At 51.4% G+C, this 15553-nt stretch overlaps 1 protein-coding gene and 1 long non-coding RNA gene across 4 annotated transcripts in view; one reads left to right on the forward strand and one right to left on the reverse strand.

Annotated features, from left to right (window-relative positions):
* ELAPOR1 (endosome-lysosome associated apoptosis and autophagy regulator 1) overlaps positions 1-15553 on the reverse strand; it is an 850357-nt gene that overhangs the window by 286279 nt on the left and 548525 nt on the right. The gene's annotated exons all lie outside the window — the stretch shown is intronic.
* Positions 1-15553, forward strand: part of LOC146870610 (uncharacterized) — a 367507-nt gene that overhangs the window by 73596 nt on the left and 278358 nt on the right. The gene's annotated exons all lie outside the window — the stretch shown is intronic.

Raw genomic sequence — 15553 nt, forward strand, 5'->3', positions numbered from 1 at the left:
GCTTGCACCCCACATCACATTGAAACGATGCACCACTCTGAATCCAGCTACTCTACTGCCTCTCCCTGACGCTGACCCCAATGCGTCCTATACATGACTGCGTGACCCTCACCGACGAACAAACCAAGAGTAGGGTTGACCTCCGGGATACTGCCTTCCCGGACCCTGACGGAGAACTGTGGGTGGATGGCTCATGCATCAAGCTCCCCGATGGCACCACCTCAGCTGCCTATGCAGTCACCACAGCCCGAACAGTTGTTGAGACAGCCCGCATCACACAGCGATCCGCACAGGCGGCGGAACTAATTGCTCTCACACGAGCCTGCATCCTGGCAGCAGGGACAACCGCAAACATTTACACAGACAGTCAGTACGCCTTCGGGGTAGCTCACCACTTTGGGCTCTTATGGAAAGAGAGGGGATTCTTGACTTCTCATGGCACACCCATCCTGCATGGAGATCTAGTCTCTGCCCTGACCGAAGCAGTCCTCCTCCCCACACGGTTAGCTGTGATCAAATGCCAGGCACACAAGAAGGTGACAGACATTATAGGACAGGGAAATGCACTGGCTGACATTACTGCCCGAACCACAGCCGAGAATAGGTCCACGACCCGTATGTACGTGACCAGGTCACAAACTGAGAAATGGAAGGATGCTAGGGAAACGATTAGGGATATCCAACTAGCCAGCACACCGCACGAATTAACTGAATGGGCCCGGGTGGGATTGAAAGACGATGACGGTTGCTGGCGAACTAAAGACTTGAACAAATGGTTGCTACCAGACTCATACTTGATCCCCATGCTGACCATGGCACACTCCCCCGCACACATAGGGTCTGCCCCCATGATCGAACTCCTCTCCAAAGTCTGGCACAACGACAAAATCCCAGACTCAGCCAAACGTCTGGTCCAACAATGCCTAGTATGCCTCCAACACAACCCTGGGAAAGGAACTGCTGTACCCCGGGGAGGGTTTGGGGTCCCCAATCACCCCTTTGAAGTCCTACAAATGGACTATGTCCAGTTAGAAAGGTGCCAAGGTTTGAAGTACGTACTTGTCGTTGTGTGTGCCTTCAGCAAGTGGGTGGAAGCCTACCCAACCCATGACAACACCGCTAGGACTACCGCAAAAGTACTACTGAAGGAATTCTTCCCCCGATACGGCCTTTGTCGAATTTTGTGGAGCGACAACGGCCCCCACTTCGTAGCCGAAGTTATCCAACTCATCTTAAAAGGGTTGGGTGTAAAACAGAAATTCCATGCGGTCTTCCATCCCCAATCTGCAGGCTTGGTTGAGCGACACAACGCCACATTGAAGCTTAAGATAGCAAAAATAGTCGCAACCACAGGACTGAGATGGCCAGACGCTCTCCCGCTAGCATTGCTATCAATGCGTTCCACCCCCACTAAACACCACTTAACCCCCTACGAGGTCGTTTTCGGGCGGCCCATGAACCTTTGGGCTGCTCCAAAGCCAACATCCATCCACGACGTCCCGAACGTCCTCATGTCTGACTATTTGTATAACCTAACTAAAACGTTGTCTGTTATCCATCAGCAGGTGCTGCACGCCATTCCCGATGTTTCCAGGGGCCCCGGACACGACATCCAACCCGGTTACTTCGTCTTAGTGCGTAACTTCCAGCGCACCAAGAGTCTGGAGCCCCGGTGGACGGGCCCCCTGCAAGTCCTGATCACCACCCGAACAGCTCTTCGAGTGGAGGGGAAACGCAATTGGCTGCATGCACACCACTGCAAGAAGGTATCACCGACCCTGACAACCACGGACAACATCACCACCCAAAAAGAACTTCTGGACAAAGACCGACCATCCCTGAGCCGCTGCCCAGATACAGAGACTCTTGAGTTGGTAAGATATCCCGATCCCACCGTGCCATCCAAGGAAGGGTATAACTTGCGACGAAAGGAGAGAACTTCGGCTAAACAGACCACAGGCTAAGTGGAAATTTCAGAGCGGTAGCCTAGTCACCTCAAAGGCCACCAGGAGAGAAACTAAACAAAGTCTGTGGTTCTGCCCGCTACCGAGTCTCTTGAAGGTGATGGAAGCGCCCGACATGAAGATGATGGAAGCAACCGGACGTCCGAAGATCCACTACAAAAACCCAAAGACTGACCGAATGCACAGCTCAAAGACTATTGCACTTTTCATTACCCTTCTCTTTTGCCTTCTCCTCGTGGTCATCTTCTGGATCATGGAGGAGAGCACACCCGCTCATAAGACATTGCTGACCACCGTTCAACCTACCACCATGAAAGAACACCATCTGATCTCACTTTCACCCCAACTCCGAGAGAGGCGTAAGGAGTTCTGGAATAACTCTTTTGTGCAGTTGCTCCACCAACACAATCTTGCTGCCAACGCCACTAATTGCTGGATCTGTGGATTGCTACCACATGCCACTGGACACTCTATCCCTTTCATCCCTTCAGCTTTTTCTGTCCATGGCTCCTGCCTCGCCTGGTTAATCCTCCTGCAGGAAAGCTACAAGGACAATGCCACCTCCAGCAGAACCATGTCACACTTTTACCATGGGTTCTGGCTGAACAAAACTGGAAGAACTTCTGCCCCCTTCTGTCCTCTGAGATCAAACACTTCCTTTCACATGGACATCCCTGCCAAAGAACGAGTTGAAATGCAAGTGTTCAACAACCCAGCCAGACCCACCTTCTCTTACCTCCGGAAACGAACGTCCGCCACCCTGACAGTGGCCCTATCCGTCGTCAACATCACTGGATTTGTATGCCTCGAAGGCCTGGGGGCGCAGCCGGTGGGCCACAGCTCCTGCCTCATCACCCGAACATTGGACTCAGTTGATCCGCCTTCCTTTGTTGCCTCCCCGAATATGTACTTCGTCTGTGGTACTAAGGCCTACACCTGGCTTCCGAAAGGTTGGGGAGGCACCTGCTACATCGCCTTTGTCCTTCCTCCGACATATGTGGCTCCAGCAAACCATCACCGACCGAAACGTGCCAAAGACATTGTGCAAGCCGACTCCGCCGGAGCGCAGTTCATGGACGCAGTAAAAGGTCTTGTTCCACTCTGGGGTCCAATGGCAAACAGCCGTGCCATCCGCCACTTAACCCAGGCAGTCGAAACTGCGATGAACATTACGGCCGGCATCCTCGCCAACAACACCGCCGAGCTCCAGGCCGTCCGCCTAGTGGCTCTTCAGAACCGCCTCGTTCTAGATGTGGTTCTGGCCGATCGCGGAGGAGCATGCCGCATCATTGGGTCCAGCTGCTGTACCTACGTACCGGATAACTCACCCTCAGTCTACAAAGCAATTGAACACCTCCACAGACTATCCGCAGAGGTCCATCAAGAGCAAGAAGAATGGTCACTGGGGAGTTGGTTTTGGGACACTATTAAAAGTTGGGGATGGAGGCTGTTTTCATTTATCCTAATACCGATTGTGATACTATGTGGATGTTGCTTGGGGATTCAGTGTCTGCCACCTCTATGTTCGCTTTTTATGAACTGCATCTGCCCTAAGACTTTGAACTTTGAAACAGAGCGAATGAAAGCTCTGTATGAGGTGGAAATTCGTAGTATTATGGGGATAGACCCGAACTAGACAAGCTGGCGAGATATGTTAAAAGGGAGGACTGTGGAAATTTAGCTTGTAACTGAACATTATCTGCGCCATCTTGCCTCTCCCCAGCGCCATGCACAGCGAACGCACGGCCACCATTTTAGGCACCTCACTCTCTCCCCGCTCATTGTCGATCGCCAGCGCGTTCCCCTGGCGCTGCAAGCATCCCCCGCGCGCCGGCCACCCCCGCTCTCTCATACACGGGCCATAAACCCTCTCCTTCTGCGCGACCCTGCCATGGAACCACATCCTACGCCTGACCGACATCCCATATATGGTCACGCATCTCTTTGATAACCCCTTCCTCTGCGCTCCATTGTCCGAACTGATCCCAGGCCATCACCTAGCCCTGCGGATGCAGTTTATTGCCCCTACTGTAAGGGAAACACCCCACATCAAAGGGATACAGTGGATCAAAGCCCCTACCCCCTGAGACCCGGCCGGTTGCACACACCCCCGGGAATTGGCGGAATGTCCAGCTGCGTGATAGCCATCTCCTACTGTAGATGGGGTGGGGACTTCCACTGTAGATATGTGTGGGAACGAGTTCGAAGTGGGGATTCCGAAGACGTTCTTTTATACATCAAAGTAATCTCAAGAATGTGCCATGTACAATAAAACCTGCAATAAAGTCATAAACCTGTGTATAAGAGGCCAGGCCTCAGAGATGCAGTTAGAGCACCTCGTGACGATACCTTGCTGTCTGATCTGATGTGTTCTGCTCCGACGGAATAAAACTTTGTTTCCTGCCTTCCAGTCTCCGGCGCCTGCCTCTTTCATTGGTAAATTATCGAATGGTATGAGAGGCGATTACCGCCGGGCAATACTTGAAGGGTTATCAACTGAAACTGCCGCTACCATTTAACAGTTGGGGATGTGGGTAGTTGTAAACCTACATGGCAGGGTAGCAGGGAGGGAAGGGAGGCGGGGCGGCGACAGTTTCTGGAGGGATTAGTGACTCTCCGGGGGGAGGCGGGCGTTTCAGTTGGTCAAGTGAGAACGATCCTTGTAAGGTGGCGTGGTGTTGCATGCCATATGGACAACAGATTTACATCATCTCTGGGAATGGCTATGAGGTGGGATAAAAGTATCAAAGTGCTTAGCTGGAATGTCAATGGGCTGGGGGACAAGCTTAAGAGAAGTATAGTATTCCAATTCCTCAAAAGGCACCTCCCAGATATTGTCCTATTGCAAGAAACACACCTCATCGGAAATACGTGCCAGGCACTTAACAGATGGGGGTACACACTGGCCACGCATGCCGGCTTCACATCGGGATCCCGAGGGGTGGGCATACTGGTGCGCCGTAATTTTCCAATGGTAGGTAATTGAACACACGAAAACGGACCCGCTGGGCCGCTATGTGGTGCTCACGGGAAAATGGGCAGGTCGTACGCTTAACCTGGTGACGGTGTACATTCCACCTGGTCTCCAGAGTCAATCCTATCAGGATCTGGGGGAACTCCTTCTCTCCCTCCCCGAAGGGCAGCTCTTAGTTGGGGGAGACTTTAACGCAGTAGTGTCGGGTGACTTAGCTAGACACCCACGGCGGAACATTGCACCGGGGCACATGTGGCTCTCCAACCTGCTGGAGGCGTATGGGCTGGTGGACCTTTGGCGCCTTCGCCACCCCACCCCACCCAGCTACAATATACATTCTTCTCGGGACCACACCACACATTCTCCAGGATAGATTACCTCCTTACTCTCTTGCAGCACGACACTACAGTTCAGGACGTCAAATACTTGGCAAGGGGTATATCGGACCACTCCCCGCTGTGGACGCATCTAACAATCGGGGACAGAGGGTGGGATGTGTGGCGCCCATAAACCCCTGGTTCTTGCGTAACCCTGAAATTAAGAAGGCACTCACTCGGTCAATAGATCAATATTTCACTGACAATGTAGGGACAGTGGAGGCCCCAACTACCCTCTGGGAAGCATTTAAGACTGTATTGAGGGAGGAAGCCCTCTCAAAAATCGCCGGACAGCGTAAGGAGAGGGAAGCGCAGATGCTTACAATGGAGCGGGATCTTCTCGCACTGGAGGGAGAGGCACAGGTGCATGGGACCTTAAAGACCCAGCACCAAATGCAGTTGAAAGCCACGGAGGCTGCTAAGACTCTAGCGAGAGACAGAGGAGGCCGGCTATACGACCAAGGGGACAAAGCGGGTAAATTAATCGCCTGGTTGGATAAAAAACAGATGACACAGAGGGTGGTGGCAGAAATCCGTTCTGAGGGGGTCTCCCCCCTAACCGAACCACAAGAGATAATAGGCGAATTTGCTGTACATTTCAAAGGAGTGTACAGCAGAGGTTCAGACCAGTCAGAAGAGGATTCCGCTGTGCTCCTAGAGGACATCAAGCTGTCCATGCTTACTGGGGAGGATCGCGAGACTCTGGACGGCGACCTCACCGTCGCCAAACTGGTAAAAGCTATTAAGGACCTAACGGCCTACCTATTGAGCTGTACAAGCTCCGGCCCAACTGCCTGGGCATGCATCTCAAAAGTATGTTTGAAGACAGCAAAGCGTTGGGGAAACTACCAAGAGACCAACGCATAGCCACGCTGGTAGCTATCCCCAAAGAAGGGAAACCCAGAGACCGCTGCTCCTCCTACAGGCCAATATCGTTATTGAACGCTGAGCCTAAGATACTGGCTAAGCTCCTTGCAAATTGGATTAAACCAATAATCACCAAATTGGTCCATCCTGACCAATCGGGCTTCATGCTGCATCGAAATACAGCCCTTAACCTGCGACGGCTCCACGGCGTGATGGGTCGCCGCCACACGATCGAGGAGGATGCGGTGGTGGTATCATTAGATGCCACTATGGCATTCGATACGCTGGAATGGCCTTATATGATGGCGGTCCTTAACCCCTTCGGTGCTCATGACGGAACGGTTCCGTCATGAGCCACGGTTGAGCTGTGCTCATGACGGAACCGTTCCGTCATGACCACGCCCGCGCAAGATTCCGTCAGCACAGCGGCGGAATTTGCGCAGCATGGAAGGGGTTAAAAGATTGGGCTTTGGTCCCAACTTCGTTGAGTGGGTGCGCCTCCTCTATACTGAGCCGTTGGCCCAGGTAGTGGTGAATAACAAGAGCTCCGAGGTTTTTGCACTCAAAAGGGGGACAAGACAGGGCTGCCCCCTCTCACCCTTGCTGTTTGCCCTCTGCCTAGAGCCTCTGGCAGCTTGGATAAGACAGGATCCCTCAATACAAGGACTGAGATGGACGGAGGGGTGGGAGGACAGGATTTCGCTATATGCAGACGACATCCTGTTATACCTTGCCTCCCACTCTAAATCCCTCCAGGTGGCCCTAGACATTTTTACTAGCTTTGGGAAAAACTCCGGCTACAGCATCAACTGGGGAAAGTCATTGCTTTATGTTTTGCACGGCACCCCTCCCACTGTTCCGCGTGGTTGCCCAATCCAGATAGCCACGGAAGGGTTCAGGTACCTCGGAATCTTCATCTCCGGTGATGCAAAAAAACGCTTTGAAAATAACCTCGGGCCACCTCTACAGAGGTTCCAGAGGGATACGGCAATCTGAAAGAAGCTCCCGCTGTCGCTGCTGGGTCGTGCGGCCCTTTTTAAGATGATGGCGCTGCCGCGGTTTTTATACGTGCTCCAAAAGTACCCAGACCTAGTCCCACACAAGTACTTTGCAGATATTGAGGCTACTCAGAGAGACCTTCTGTGGAGTGGCGCACCACGCATAGCTCTCCGAACACTGGGGTGGTACGATGGTGGTATAGCACTGCCGGACATCTGTAAATATTACTGGGCAGCGCATCTCTCGGCTATCAACCAGGGCACGTACGGCAGTGGGGATGATCCCGGGTATGGGATGGATAGGTGGCTCCTCCCCGGGGTAAACTTTGAGACCACACTCTACTCGCGGCCTAATAAGTTCCACCTCACGGGGCCTACAAAGCACTCGGTCCAACTGTGGCACATTGTAAACCGGAAGCTAGGGTGGGCTGACAAACTTACGAAGGCAACCCCGCTCTGGGTGTCAGAAAGGCTCGGGTCGTTGGGTTGCACTAAGGGATTTCGCAATTGGGACCTGATCGGGATATCCCATATAGGGGACCTTTGGGGATCCAGGGGAATCGTGACCTTTTCCTCCCTACAGCAGTCCCACGAGTTGGCACACTCTGAGTTCTTCCGGTACATGCAGGTTCGGCACTCTCTTCAATCTAACATTCCACCCGGGACAGCGCTCCTGGAATCCTCCCCCTTAGAGGATAGGTTGCTTGATGGCTACCTGCCGGAAAGGGCAATATCCCTCACATACAAAAAACTTGTACGTCACTCTCCGGATCCACTGCGCTCCCTCAGGGGGAAATGGGAGGCGGGCGGCCTGGAGACTGATGATGAGGAATGGAGGGAGGCGCTCTCTTTCCCCAAAGAGGTGGCGATATCGGCAAGGTTGCGGCTGATACAGCTCAAAATATTGCATCGGGTGTATGTCTCAGGCACCAGGCTAAGTGTTGATGGGGAGGAGTGCAGATGGGCTCTGTCGCGGCATTGTGGGGAGAGGGGGACATTTCTTCACATAGTATGGGAATGCCCGCAAATTCAAACATATTGGGCAAAGATACATGATTGTATAAGCGAGGTTTGGGGGGTAAAGTTACGGCCTGAAGCTAAGCGGTGCCTCCTGAACATTTGGGAACCCACGGACCTATCGGTAAAAGGCAGATTGTGGGCAACGCTGGGGTTGGGGATTGCAAAACGTAACATAGCGCGCCTATGGGGAGCAGGAGCGCCCCCGCCGATTAGTGCATGGAAGAAAGACATGAACTAGTGTATGCTGCAAGAAAAGATAGTGTATGTTTCGAGGGGGTGCCCCGGGAAATGGGTAACAGTCTGGTCTTGTTGGAATGCATACCGCGGCAACATCTGCGAACCTCCCATCTCCCCCCCCCCCCCCCCCCCCACCTTGAAGAAATGTTAACCCAATAATGTGATGGTACTGTCTACCCCTAATATGCTGTCCCATGTTAAGTTACAAAATTGTCTGTGAGTCCAAGGATGAAATACTGTAACACCATTAAGTGAAAATTGTGCAACGACCACCATGTTTATGTTTGTTAATAAAAAGATTAAAAACAAAAAAAAAAGGGAGGAGAAGTGCTGATAAAAGAAACTGCATGGCTCGGAGACAAATGGCTTATGATTCCACTTATAAGCGTATTTGGGACATTCTGGGATTGAAAACGTATCCCGCATTGTAAATGTATTGTAATGTCAATAACTCATATATTAAACCTCAAATAAACATGTATCTACTGAATGCATTAAATAAGGTTATAAGCTGTAACTTGTCAGTTAAAATGCAAACACACACAAAATTGGTAAGTTTTGTTCTTTCTAGCCATACCTCTGACTCCGCCCACTGACCCAATCCTCTGATAATTCCTGCCCCCTGATGCTCCGCCCACAGACCCCCTACTTTTTTCCCCCCACTTTGACCACTGCCTGAGACAGATAATTAAAATGCAGGTATTTAAAGCGGGAAACCGGCACTACAACGCGGCCGTTTCCACGCATGACCATAACCACGCATGCATTACAACGCATGCGTGGTTACAACGAAAAGCCTTTACCACGCATACCTTTACTACGAGATTCGTAGTAAAGGCATGTGTGCTAAAGTTAAAAGAAAAAAAAGGGGGGGGGTTCTCCCGCCCCCCCCCCAAAAAAAAGCATGGGATTAAAAAAAGGGGGCTTGAGGGGGCATCCCCCAAAATAAAATATAAAAAAACGCACCTGCTTACGTCGTTAAAAGAAAGAGATGTGGAGGCAATCGGCGTTGTTAGGGGAAACGGAAGGACACTTCCGCTTCCTCTTAACAGACGTGCAACGTCACGAAGGAAGATAGAGGAGAGGAGAGGTAAGGGGGAATGAGGGGGTGGTGTCACACAGGGGTAAATTTAAAGGGTACGTTTTTAGTGTGATATCCTTTAACATGAAAATGCCATTAACATGCATAATTTAACAACTAAAATCGTTGTAAAAGTATGCATATAAAAGGCATTTTCGTGGTAAATGATATGCGTGGTGATGGCATTCGCGTTGTAACGCATGCGTGGTAAAGCATGCGTTACAACGGAATGCGTTATAAAGTCATACAACTATTTAAAGCATGCATTCCATGTGATGCTTTTAGTGTATCGTTTTGCCGCTTTCCACTGGATGAATGTGACGTTCATCTGCATAAATTGGGCCCACCTGGCACGCGTGTCATGACTAGGCCTAGTCACTGTATAAGGTCGCTACAGCCCTTCATGGGTCAGCAGGCAATGCAATGGGTGCAGTGCATTGGGACCCAATCTGGCCACTAGTGCATGAGCCAGCGCACCATATGCCACAAATTCAGTGGTGTCCTCGGCAACCGCGGAGGAGCATTGCCCCACTGCCTGGCTCAGAGCCAGCAAATGTAAATTTAAACGATGCATCATTTTAATTTACATTTGCCGGCTCTTAGCTAGCACTGTTGGGAGGGGTGGGACCGAGGTATGGGTGGGGGAGGAGGCATGCTAGTGCACTCCACTCCCTAAGAGCGTCTCAGGCTGACCAAAACACGCATGCCCACTTAGGTTTTCTCCAGCATTGACCAGCCGGGCTGGAGAAACCCCACAGACTCCCTGGTCTGAGCACGGCATCTTTTCTGCCTATTCAGACCAATCCCTGCTCTGCATCACGGGGATTGGACAGAGAGTCTGTCCCAGGGGCTGCTGGGACCAGCAGGCAGGAAGAGGAGATGTAGCGTGATGAGACGCAACGCTGGAGCGGCCGGCAGCAAAAGATACGTTTAAAAACATTATTATTATATTGAATCCGCGGCGTGACCCTCCCGGGGCGACTCCCCCACCCCTCCTGACCCCACCCCACTTCCCTCCATTTATGGCAGACACCACTGCACAAAGTGGCCAGGCCCTAGTTCATACGCTTCCCACAGCTGCACACACAACCGAAGCCCATACTGGTGAAACAGACCTCCTGTGGTCACAATGCCAGCAGTGGCTCATGGGCGCGCATCAAAGGTGCAAGCAATGGCACAGGCGTCCAGAAGCTCCCAGAGTGGGAGCGACTCGGCATAAGGGAATGGAGCCACTCTAGTGCACACATATTTAATCCAGCAAGCCTTTACAACGATATCTATGCGCGGCAACCGTATCCCGGGTGACTTGGAAGAAAAAGAAACTTCCACTAGTCTGGTATGCCCTATCAGTTCCTCTAGTGTTACAAGCATTTTGGCACTGGCTATTCAGCCTGCGGAGAAAGAGGTAACGTGCACCAAAAAGCTAGCGACTGTCTAGAGCTCGCTAAGACCCTACTCAAATTGTGTTTCACCAGGTCATCGTTGTCATGGTGCACATAGACCCTGAGATATTTAAAAGTGTCAGATGCACACATCAATCTGGTTTCAAGGGCCACTGCCTCATCTTGCAGCGTCTGTCTCCAAAGTGGAAAGAGACAGGATTTCTCTCAGTTCACCCTAAGACCTGAGTGGGTCCCAAAGCCATCTAGGGTTGCCATCAGAGCTGCCAGAGTGTCCCTGGATATACCCATTTTGATCAGTGTGGACAATCCTGGTGAGATGGGGGAGCAGCAGGTTCTTCAATATACGACTCCGGATATTGTAATCCTGGTTCAGGAGGGACAGGGGACAAAATCAGCAGAAGTCATCTAGTGTTGCTATCGGCGCTGCCGAGTTTCCCTGGTTAAGCCCATTTTGATCAGTGTAGACAAGCGTGGTGATATGAGGAAGTAGCCGGTTTGTCAATACATGACTCAGGATTTTCTAATCCTGGTTTAGGAGTGACAGGGGGCGATATCAGCGGACACCCAGTGGATCTCTTCCTTTCTTTGGGAGAACCACTATCGGGGCTTTTCTCATCAAGCTTGGTAACTTCCCCCTGTCGAATGACACTTTGTACACCTGGAGTAACTGGTCAGCCAGTAGTGTTATGTATGTAACATAAAACTCAGTAGGAAGCCCGTCCACATAGGTGCCGTATTGTGCACCATATGCTACAATGCCATGCGCACCTTGTCTATGAGCAGTGGCTCGTCTAGCCCCTGCCGTTGGAGCGGATCCAGTACTGGGGTGGGGACCGCCCGCACATAGCGGTGCTGTTGATCTGGTGGCGGGTCATCCTACGGAGTGTACAGCTCTTGGTAATAGTCCTGAAATGCAACACATATTGCTTCTTGGGTGTTCATCACCACCCAGTCCCTGTTCCTTATCACCCCTATTGGAGGGCTAGAGGTCTCATCCTTCAACAACCAGGCCAGTGTCCTGCCTGGTCTGCCCCCTTCTTCATGCTGAGTTGCCATGTAGTCCTTGTATTACAAACAGCTGAGCCGGCTACGCAAGTCTGTAGGGCCCCTGCACAATTCAGTCATCACAACCCCATAATCTAGGTCAGTTACCACTGTCGGTTCTGCTTATCTAATGACCCACTCCAGTTCCAGTAATTCCTGTCAATACTTGCTGGACACCCCATGTTGGTTTAATGCAACGGCCCCTGATGACCACTTTCAAAGCATCCCTCTCCATGGCCGTGTTCGTGGTGGTCCTCTAATTTTCCTCATAATATTGTGTGATGTGCACATGGATTTAATCCAGACATGGAGCATCCTCCAGTGCCTCTGCTCTTCGGTGCCACATGGGAACACCTTGCACTCCACCCCTCCCAACCAGTCTCAGCTTAAGTGGATTATGGTCTGACATGTTGCATCCAGGGTATTCTGCTCCAGCCAATCTCAGACAAAGGTCTGAAGAACAGAGCCAGTAATGCAACCTAGAATGAAGTTGATGCATCGGAGAGTAGTAAGAGCATTCCGGCGCTGTTGGTTGAGAATGTCTCCAAGTATCAGTCAACTGGATATCTGTCATCCAACCCCCGAATCTGCGAATTTACGGTGGGGTGGCCCAGTCAAGGTCAGTGTCCCCCACACAATTAAAGACCACAGCCCAGGGCTGTGGCACATTTGGATCACCCAACAGCTGCGGGGGCAGCAGTTAAAAAAACTCAGTTTGCCTTACGTTCGAAGCGTAGATCTTGATGACCACCAATGGTTGGGCCTACAGAGCTGCTCCAGTACAACATATTTGCCTTTAGAGTCAATCACGTGCTGCCTCACAAAGGGAACTGCCGTGCAACCCAACCAACATACCTGTCACATAGGCTAGGCATCCAGTCACATAAATTGGCCGCCCCCCCACCTGCACGCCAACCTTTGCAGCTCAGACCTGGTGAGGTGTGTCTCTTGTAGTGCAGCGATATGTACGCAGCCATGTTTTAAGTATGCATATACATCGTGCCCTTTTTGAGGGATAGCCATTTGTGAGAAGTTGGCCTGGCATATGCTGGTCACTAGTTATAGTGGCCACCTTGCACCAGTCCAATTCGACTCTTGGTAGATAGCTTTCTTTTAAAGGTTGTCTTTAAACCTATGTCTCTGAGGAATGTAAAGCCGCTTGTTTTACCTTATAATCTCTTGAATTACCAAATGAAGACACCACACAGGTATATATATATCAAATATATATGTATTTATTTCTAAATATACTCTACTAATCTCTTTATGAGATTAGAGCCAGGTAAACATTCAAAAGATCAACAGTTCTCAATAAATTAAGCACAAATATGGCTGTAGCCCTAGGGGCGTACCAGACCATATACTAAAATAATGGGTTAACAAACTCGACTTGCAAAAGTAAGAGGCCTAGGGCCTTGGGAATCGCTGGGGCTTCACTTCTGCAGTGTTAGCAGGTAAGTAATCAGCCCACAGGAGACGCATGCAGTGTCTAAACACACATGCGGGTTTCCAATGCGTTTCAATGGCAAATGTCGCGGTTTGTATTTTACAGTTCTAGGGCACTTTGCAAAAGTCAACAGGCAAGCAACTTACAGGGTAAGTATTTCGAGAGCCAACACACACTTGGGCACCGGAGTGCACGAGTTACCTCCCCCAGGGAAGCCGGGTGCATAGGTGTCCTTTGGTGTCGGGTCGCGATGCTGTTTCCAATGGAGATCACTGGATACTTGCTGCTTGTGTCGACTGGAGAGGTGTCCGTTCGAATCCGACGAGGGATTGGAGTTGCAAAAGACCTAGAAATTGAGGGGACAGAGTTCAGAGTCACTTGCCAGTGACCGGTGGCCAGCAAGATGGATGACCACAGCTGTCGCGTCTCTTCAGGTCGATGATGGTGTTTTGTCTCTTTGCTCACGAGGTCCAGGAAGGCTCGACGATGACCAGCAGCTGGATTCGGGAGGTCCCACAACGTCTGCAGCTGTCGACGGTGTCAGCACCCGGATTGGAGCCAACAAGCCTTGGCAGCCGCAAGTCTCGTGTGGAGTGAAGATTGGCAATGGTGCAGACCAGCAAGGTCTGATGGACTTACCCAGCGAAGGTAAGTGAGGGCAGGCCCAGAGCAACCAGGCGAGCCCTTGGAATCGATGTGGAAGTCTTCAGGTGAGTTACTAGCCAACGGGCAAGCAACTGCAAAGACGCCTTTGCAGGAAAAGTTTAACAACAGCCCACGGTCACTCGGGACGGGGTAGTCCACTGAGATTCGGTACTAGACCTGCTAGGGACTTGGACAACAAGTGGTCCAAAGCACAACTTCGTTGGACGTAGTTTGGGGCTTGCACTCGAAATCAGTGCACGGTTCCCTGGTATTGCTGTTCCTCGTCACTCGTGGGGTCCAGATGCCACAGCTTCGCTGGGGACTCAAAATGGCCGTCGAGAGGTCAGGAAATCTGCTTCAGGGGACGCAGGGACTTCGGGCTCCGGCGGGAGCGGTAAAGTTTGCAACCGTTGTAGAGAGTTTTGGTGCCTGCCAAGCAGGGGAGTCACTCCTTGACTCCAAGGGAGAGTCTTCAGTCTTCCAGAGATAGTGGAACGTCGAAGGGCCAGGATTCTTCTTAGTTGAGCGTCGTCCAGGTGTAATCTAAGTTGCATTGGCAATGTGTGGTATCTTATAGTGAAAAGATGGGAGGGACTAGCTCTATGACCACTCCTCTAGGAGGGTCAGGGTAGTGGGTGGTTACACCCACTTCCCTTTGTCCAGTTTCACGCCAGAGCAGGGGCAGGTAGCCCCTGAACCGGTTTGAGCTGGCATATGCACAGAGGAGCCTACTGCTCCCCCAGTGCAGGACTTCAAAGCACTCTAAGAGTGCACCCACCCAGCTCCAATACACTAAATCCTGTCTGGGAGGTGGTGACACCTCCCTGTGACAGCAAACCCTTTGTTGAGCTCCCTCCACTGCGAGTTTCGGTCAGCAGCAGGAGGGCAGCCCGGTGTCTGTGCTGGTGGCATCCATTTTGTGATGCCAGGGCTCTGAAAGATTTCTACTGTGTAGTACAGTGGGTACATATCGTCCCCTTTAGAAGGGTGGGATCCTACTCCCACACCAGTTACTGGTGTGGGGGTAGGATTCCAAGTTGTTTGACACCAAACACGACATGTTTTGATGCAGTCATTCCAAAGTTAGCATTTATCGCGAGGTTATAATGCACTTAAGAGTATATGGTTTAACCGCATCCACAAACAGCAGCAGAGAATAGACTCTGCCAGCTGCAGAGGGGTCCTGCTCAGGCAGAAGCACCCCCTCACATAGTAAACCAAGCACCCTGCCCTTGGGATTGATAGGGCCTACCATAGGGGTGACTGATAGGTTTATATGTGTGTGTATGGTGAGATATAGGAACCTATACCTCTGTGAGGAGTGCTAACACTACCTCACACAGGCTGCAGTAGCAGGCCTGTCGTGTCAGATTGTGAATGCTTCCCAGGGGTGGCATAATACATGCTGCAGCCCCTGGTAGGCCTGTGAAGTACCAATGCCCTAGGTACCTAAGGGACCATGTACTAGGGGCTCATAAGGCACCACAGTATCCAAT

This window comes from Triturus cristatus, chromosome 1_1 (genome assembly GCF_964204655.1).
Source record: "Triturus cristatus chromosome 1_1, aTriCri1.1, whole genome shotgun sequence".
NCBI lineage: Eukaryota > Metazoa > Chordata > Amphibia > Caudata > Salamandridae > Triturus > Triturus cristatus.